Genomic DNA, 8,852 nt, shown 5'->3' with positions numbered 1-8,852 from the left:
GCTTACTCCACCTCTGGCCTTTTCAGTTATGTGAGCCCATAAATCTTTATTTTTCAAGCCAGTTTGAAATTGGGTCTTCCATTTCTTGCAAGTGAAAGCAGAGTTGGTTGGCTATTTGTTAACTGCAATAGAAACCTAGAAGGAAAAAAAATGGCAAGCTCCTGTCAGCCTACTATCAAATCAAGACACATTGTGAAGGCCAAAGGGCTGCATGGCAATGTTTAAAGTGAGCCTCATCTCCTCCAGCTAGAGGACAGGTTGTGCTAAAAATCAGGCCAAGATTTGATTGCAAAGGAAGACCAATTCACAGCCCTAACAAGTCTATGCTCAAATCAAGGCCCTGGTAAGGTGAGATCAGGACCCTGATACATGGATAGGGGCATTTGGATGGATGCCTTTGAGAACCTGGAATCCGCTGGGCCAGCAGGGGTACCCCCGCCACTTGCTAGGAGAGCAGCCTCCCATTGCCACTCCTAGACTGATAACTGGGGTCAGGTCTTAGCAAGTCTTTGGCGGGGAAGTACGGCACTTGCTATGGAATAAAAAGGATTATTTCCCAAAAGAGCTGCAGGACACGGCAAATATGTGAAAAAACATATGTGAGAATGGATCTCAAGATTGCTGGACAAAAGATGTTGGAATATAAGGCTGGTGTGGAAGATTTAATGATGTGAAGACACTTCCATGACTTGGAATTTAACATCCTGGCAAGGATGCCGGGAGTTGGTTCTAATATGCTGCTGGAACAGCTCCTTAAAGCTTGGAACCACTGATTCTATAGGAAATAAGGTGGAGATGCCTTAGCAGAGTATTAAGGAGGAGGTCAAAACCTCAGCAAGATAAGCATGTTAGAACAGATTTATTATGTAATACCAGAGAGTTCTCCAGCTGACTATGTTCCCAGGGAAGGCCCAGAAGACACTTCCTTCATTAAGGTAATGAGGAATATGCTAGTGAAGAGGCTCAGTGGTGTGTGTCTTCTATAGGCCAGGGTTGATAGTAAGCGATGCTGCTGCAGAACTGGAGTCCCTAGCGTCAACGAAATGATAGAATTCTGGAATAGAGAGGCCAGGAGGCAGCACTTAAGTGTCGGAGACAATGTGGGTATAATCACCATAATGAACAGCAAGGCCAGATGGAAATCAAGGGCCTTGATCCATGGGGATCAGGGATATGGCTAATAGACAGCAATGTTTCTAGGGGTGAGATAAAAGCACAGCCAACGAGGATGTTTCTTAAGTACTGTGATCAAAATAGATCAACAGAGGGTGAGCTGAAGGTTGATTGCAATGGAAAAATAACATGATTTCTCACCTGTTTTCCAAACCTGAGCCAGTTTTTAGAGCTCTTGATTGAAGGGGGCTGGGCCCCCTTGAGGAAGAACCCTGAAATATCACATCAAATGTATGCAGCAGATATAGTCGCAGTCCTTCCTCCAAAGGGACCTACAGTCATTTATCGGAGTAATTGTACACTGAGTGCAGGGAAATATCCAGATCTTTGAAGGCTGTCGGATATAGGATCTAGGCTGACACTGATACCACGGGGATCCAAAAATGCCATCATGGTCCCCATGCTTAGGGATGTGGTATATGGAGGCAGGGTGTTATGTGGAGTCCTGGTCCAAGTTCATTTTTCTCAGTGTCTGATTGCATAATTGAGATGGATATACTTAGCAGCTGATTCTCTGGTCTGTGGGGTAAGAGTCATTACGGTATGGAAGGCAAATGGAAGGACACCCCTTAAACTATTGCCCGCACAACTGAGATAGTACATTAGAAATAATACTGCATCCTGGAAAGCCATATGTAAAAGAATGAAAATTGACCATTCTTTCTCACCATTCACCAAAATAAACTCAAAATGGATCAAAGACCTAAAGGTGAGACCTGAAACCATAAGGCTTCTACAAGAAAATGTAGGCAGCACACTCTTTGACATCAGTATTAAAAGGATCTTTTCGGACACCATGTCTTCTCAGACAAGGGAAACAATACAAAGAATAAACAAATGGGACTTCATCAGACTAAAGAGCTTCTTCAAAGCAAAGGAAAACAGGATTGAAACAAAAAAACAACCCACTAACTGGGAAAAAATATTTGCAAGTCATACATCTGACAAAGGGTTAATATCCATAATATATAAAGAACTCACACAACTCAACAACAAAAAATCAAACAACCCGATCAAAAAATGGGCTGGAGACATGAATAGACGTTTCTGCAAAGAAGATATACGGATGGCCAATAGGCACATGAAAAGATGTTCATCATCGCTGATCATCAGGGAAATGCAAATCAAAACTACACTAAGATATCACCTTACACCCATTAGAATGACAAAAATATCTAAAACTAATAGTAACAAATGTTGGAGAGGTTGTGGAGAGAATGGCACTCTCATACACTGCTGGTGGAAATGCAAACTGGTGCAGCCACTATGGAAAACAGTATGGAGATGCCTCAAAAAATTAAAAATAGAACTACCATACGACCCAGCGATCCCACTACTGGGTATCTATCCAAAGAGCTTGAAGTCAGCAATTCCAAAAGTCCTAGGCACCCCAATGTTCATTGCAGCATTATTTACAATGGCCAAGACATGGAAGCAACCAAAGTGTCCATCAACAGATGATTGGATAAAGAAGATGTGGTATGTATATACAATGGAATACCACTCAGCCATAAAACAGAACAAAATCGTGCCATTTGCAACAACATGGATGGACCTTGAGGGAATTATGTTAAGTGAAATAAGCCAGTTAGAGAAGGTTAATCTCTGTATGACTCCACTCATATGAGGAATTAAAAAATGTAGAAAGAGAACAGATTAGCGGCTACCCGGGGAAAGGTGGCGTAGGGGGTGGGCACAAAGGGTGAAGGGGTGCACCTATATCATGACTGACAAACAATAGTGTACAACTGAAATTTCACAAGATTGTAACCTATCATTAACTCAATAAAAAAAAAAAAACAAAAAATCCCACAAAAACAGTACAAATTTTTACAATTAAAAAAAAAAAGAAATAATACTGCATCCTGGGTGGAATAGCAGAGTTTGGCACCACTCTGAAGGACCTAAAAATCAAATGAATCAAGGGAAATGATGGTGGATTACCATAAATTTAAACAAGCGGTACTCCCAATCCTGGCTGCTGTGCCACATATGGTATCTTTACTGAAAAGATCAACACAGCCTATGGTACTTGGCATGCATCTATAGAGCTGTTATTTTTAATCTCCACCAGGAAAGTGGATCAACAGCAGTTTGTATTTACCTAGGGCAGAGAGCAGTACACTTTCACGGTCTTGCCCCAGAGCTAGATTAACTCTCCTACTCTCTGTCACAATGTAGTCCAAAGGGATCTTGACCATCTTGACATTCTACTGAACTTCACGCTGGTCCACTATATAGATGAAATCACATTAACAGAGCTGGTAAGTGGGAATGATAAGTATTCTGGAAGCCCTGGGAAGACACTTGAGTGTCGGAGAGTGGGAGATAAATCTTACAAAAACTTAGGGGGCATAACATATCTGTGAAGTGTTCAAGTGTCCAATAGTCTGAGGCATGCTGGAATATCCCCTCCAAAGGAAAGGAGAAACTATTGCACCTCATACCCCCTAGCATTAAAAAGAGGGCACAGTACTTGGATTTTAAAAACAGCACATACTATGGTTGGAAATATTGTTCAATCCTGTTGATCAGATGAATCAGAAGACTTCTAGTTTTGAGTGGGGCCTAGAGTAAGACAGCATTCTTCAGCAGGTCCAGGCCTCTGCAAAAGACCCTGGGGCCATATAACCCAGTGGAGTCAATGGGGCTTGAGAAATCTATGGTAGATAATGGTGCTGTGTGGAATCTCACACATAGCAGCACAAACTTCAATGTAGCAGCACAAACTGTTAAGGTTCTGGAGCAAGGTTATGCTGTCTGCAGCAGAGAGATATCCGGCATTCAAGCAACAGCTCCTGGCATGTCACTGAGCCCTGGTAGGGACTGAGCATATGAATATGGGACATCAGGTAACTATGTAACTGGATCTGACCTTCAGAAGCCCACATCCACCAAGTCGTAAGCCTGAGAGGCACAGCAGCATTCAATCATTTGATGGAATTGAGCTCAAACAAAACTGGAGAGTTCAAATAATTTATACTATCAGGTGTTCCAAGTCTCCATGCCACCTCCCTCTGTCACACCATTACTTCTCCCTCAGCTCACACCTAAGACCTCACAGGGAGTTCTGTATGACCAGCTTACGTAGGCAGGAAAAAACTGGGTCTGGATCATGAATGGACTGCCTTGATTTGTTGCTGTGAGCCAAAAATGAACTGCTGACACACTAACCCACTCAAGGCCATAAACCTCCTAGTAGACAGAGTTCTATGCACTACACCTGGTCATCAACTTTTGTGGAGGGAAAAGTGGCCTGAGAAATTAACATTCCATTGTATGACTGTACCACCTTTTGTTTATTCATTCATGTGTTGATGAACATTTAGGTTGTTTCCACTTTTTGGCCAGTATGAATAATGCTCTTACAAGCATTTGTGTACAAGTTTTTGTTTGAACATGTATTTTTCAATTCTCTTGGATGGAATTGGAGGGTCATATAATAAGTCTATGTTTAACGTTTTGGGGAACTGCAAACTTTTCCACAGCGGCTGCACCATTTTACATTCTCACCAGTAAGGTATAAGGGTTTCAATTTCTCCACATCCTCGTCGACGTTTGTTATTTTCTGTGGGGTTTTTTTGTTATAGTCATCCAAGTGGGTGTGAAATGGTATCTTATTGTGGTTTTGATTTGAATTTCCCTGATGGCTAATGAAAGATTCCCTTTTCTTTCTTGTAAACTTGACCACGCATTTTAAAAAATAATATTTGTTGTATTTTATGTCTAAGCGATTGTAGTAGACATTCCCAGAATACTTTTCCCACCACAACACAGAGCCTTTTTCTGCAGCCAAAGATTATTATAAGAGTTAAGAAAGAAAAGAATAGAGTTAAGCATAGAACTGTACGGCTAGAGGGAGCAGTATGCTTTAGATTAGCTAGAATTGGTATTGGGAGAGGATTTCATATAAAAGTTTTTGACATATGGCATAAGTGGTGTGGAAATGAGTTTACTGTTAGCAAGGCAAGAGTTTATGGAGGAGATAGACTACTCAGTCACAACAGAAGGCTCATTATGGGAGCATATATTTGGAGAGATATGGCAGCTGTTCAAGCCTAGCTTCTCCTATGTCCAGAACCTTCTCATGCTCTGGGTTCAATTTATCCTAACCCCATATTTTGAAATATGGGATTAAAACAATATCCAAGTGACCATCCAGACTACCCTGCAGGGTTGTCAGTATGACAACACAGCTGCAAATCATTCTTTCATTCATTTGCTCAAGAACTAGTGTCGAGCATCAAGGGCCCAACATTGAGAACAGTGGCAATCATTGTTCTAGGCACAGGATATATGGTAGTTAACAAAGCAGAGCAGTCCTTGCTCTCCTGAGTTTTACGTTCTAGCAATACATGAGACTGGATAGCCTCAGAGTGTTCCTGGACCTGCTCCTCTCCCTCTTGCAGAGTTTCTACCTTTCATACAGGACAGTCACTTCTTCAATGTGGCCCCCGTGGCACCCTCAGAATGTAATTAGAATGATCCAGATAGATAGACTATCAAGTGTGCACTTTCACAAAGAGACAATCTGGATTTAATTAGAGCTAGGATGCCATTAACCCATTACTCAATCAACTGAAAGGCCCTCTAACCTGAAAATTTGGAAATGCAAATCAAGGCAGACACAGTCAGAGAGATTTTTAATATCTAAGTGTCCAAGGACCAGATTACTGCTCACTCCACATGCACAGTTCATACTCTCTGAGCCTTTTCTCAGTAATTACTATAAACAGCTTTGAGATACCTTGAGCATAATCACAGTTCCAGGAAAACACATTAGACAGCACATTAATTACATTGGTTGTTGAAAATATGGAGGTCCAACGGGACCAAAAGCAGAAGGATTGGAGTCATGGGAGAGCCAGGATGGAATAGTGCACTTTAATGAAAAATGCAAACCAGGATGTCTAGGAGAACCTCATCTGGAACCCAGATGGTCACAGGAAGAACACTGCTGACAGAGAGTCTGACGATCAGAGGGGGATTCGGCAAAGCCACTGAGTGGGGCTCTGGGCGGGGCTGCCTAGAGGAGGCATGACCTGGCCCTGCAGGAACCTGTGCCGTGATGAGGGAGAGCGGTGGGCAAAGCCCTGCAGAATGCCGCTTCAGAAGGAACAGAGAGACACATAGATGGAACTCTAACTGACACACTCCCACACGAATCACTTGCTGAGATCAAACTGATCACTGTCCCCAAAATTGGTCTGGAGTTTCCCCATACCACTACCATTGCCCATGTTATAATATCTTTCATTCTTTTTCTGCTTATCAATTCCTGTGTATTGTTCAAGACACGGTTCGAATATGATTTCTTGGACCAGCTAGCTCTTCCCCAAGCCTTGGTGGCTTACAAAGTCCATATACTGGTCATGGACTGCCATAGGTAAGGAGTGGGACCTTTATTCAGCTCCGCCAATCCCCATCTCACCCAGCTCCATCTGCCCCAACAGCCCTCCTAGGCTGGTCATCCAGTTAATGACCACCCAACCCTCATTCAACAAATGACTCATCAGTATTGCTTGAGCTCTTTCTTTGTGCCAGGCTCTGTGCTAGACACTGGGAATATGGTGCCTAGTGGGCAATACTGATACGGCTCCTTCCCTTTTAGAGCTTATACTCTATATCTTTTCGGTAGTTGTCTTCTTGACTGAGAGATAACAAAACATACAGATCATAAGAGCTGGTCACACCAGACAGGCATTTTAAGTCCTGAAGGGCCAGCCAGGGAATGTGGAGCAGAGCAGGGAAAGGAGAATGACTCAATCCTAAAGAACCTCAGGGTCAACTCTCCAGTCCCAGCTCCTAACACTACCTGGGCCACAGGATAAGGCTTTTTCATCTGCCCTCGTGATGACCAAGGCGACCCAGAAATACTCTTCTCTCAGCTGTGTTGCCTAACTCTTTCCAAACTGAACTACTTATGTTTGGGCTAAGAAAAATGTAAAGTAGATTGAAAAGTGTCTTTACCTGGGAGTCAGGATGTCTAGGTTCTATTCTTGGTTCTGATGATTACCCCTGAATGGCCTTGGACGAGTCATGTCAAACTCTCAGATTCAGTTGTTCCATCTGCAGATGGGGATGAAAGACATCTGATCTGCTTGATGGCATGGGCCTAAACCAGAGGGTCTCTTGATGTCCTTTCCAAAGCTAATAAATATTATTTTTCACCTTTTTATTCTGAAATATTATACCCAGGAAAGTACCTAAAACATGAATGTAGAGTTTAATCACTCTTGTATACTGACCACCCAGGTAATCAACACAGGTTAAGAAAGAGTATACTTCTAGCACCACTGAAGCACCTCTACATGTCTCTTCCTAATCACAACTCTCTTCCTCCCCAAGAGGCGTACACTATCCCGAACCTTACAGTAATCACATCCTACCTAAGTATGCCTAGACAAGGCAGTGTAGTTTTACAAGATTTTTTTTAACTCTTTATTAAGATTATGATAGTTTACAACCTTGTGAAATTTCAGTTGTACTTTATTGTTAGTCATGTTGTAGGTGCACCCCTTCACCCTTTGTGCCCTCCCCCCAACCCCCCTTTCCCCTGGTAACCACCAATCAGTTCTCTTTGTCTATATGTTTAACTTCCACCTATGAGTGGAGTCATACAGAGTTCGTCTTTCTCTATCTGGCTTATTTCACTTAACATAATACCCTCAAGGTCCATCCATGTTGTTGTGAATGGGACGATTTTATCCTTTTTTATGGCTGAGTAGTATTCCATTGTGTATATATACCATATCTTCTTTATCCAATCATCAGCTGATGCGCACTTAGGTTGCTTCCACATCTTGGCTATTGTAAATAATGCTGCAATGAACATAGGGTTGCATGGGACTTCTGGAATTGCTGACTTCAACCTTTTGGATAGATACCCAGTAGTGGGGTGGCTGGGTCATAAGGTATTTCTATTTTTAATTTTTTGAGAACTCTCCATACTGTCTTCCATAGTGGCTGCACCAGTTTGCATTTCCACCAGCAGTGTATGAGGGTTCCTTTTTCTCCACAACCTCGCCAACATTTGTCACTTTTTGTTTTGGATGTTTTTGCCATTCTAACAGGTGTAAGGTGATATCATAGTGTAGTTTTGATTTGCATTTCCCTGATGATTAGTGATGATGAGCATCTTTTCATGTGTCTATTGGCCATCTGTATATCTTCTTCAGAGAAATGTCTGTTCATGTCTCCTGCCCATTTTTTGATCGGGTTGTTTGATTTTTTGTTGTTGAGTTGTGTGAGTTCTTTATATATTATGGAGATTAACCCTTTGTCAGATATATAACTTGTAAATATTTTTTCCCAACTAGTGGGTTGTTTTTTGTGTTTCAATCCTGTTTTCCCTCGCTTTGAAGAAGCTCTTTAGTCTGATGAAGTCCCATTTGTTTATTCTTTCTATTGTTTCCCTCGTCTGAGGAGTTATGGTGTCTGAAAAGATTCTTTTGAAAATGATGTCAAAGAGTGTACTGCCTATATTCTCTTCTAGAAGACTTATGGTTTCAGGTCTAATCTTTAGGTCTTTGATCCATTTTGAGTTTATTTTGGTGAATGGTGAGAAAGAATGGTCAATTTTCATTCTTTTACATGTGGCTTTCCAGTTTTCCCAGCACCATTTGTTGAAGAGACTTTCTTTTTTTTTTCTGCTTTTTCCTCCCCCCCCCCCCCCCCCC

This window comes from Equus quagga, chromosome 2 (assembly GCF_021613505.1).
Source record: "Equus quagga isolate Etosha38 chromosome 2, UCLA_HA_Equagga_1.0, whole genome shotgun sequence".
In the NCBI taxonomy this organism is placed as follows: Eukaryota; Metazoa; Chordata; class Mammalia; order Perissodactyla; family Equidae; genus Equus; species Equus quagga.
The sequence above is the reverse complement of the archived record's forward strand: the minus strand, read 5'-3'. Positions refer to the sequence as shown.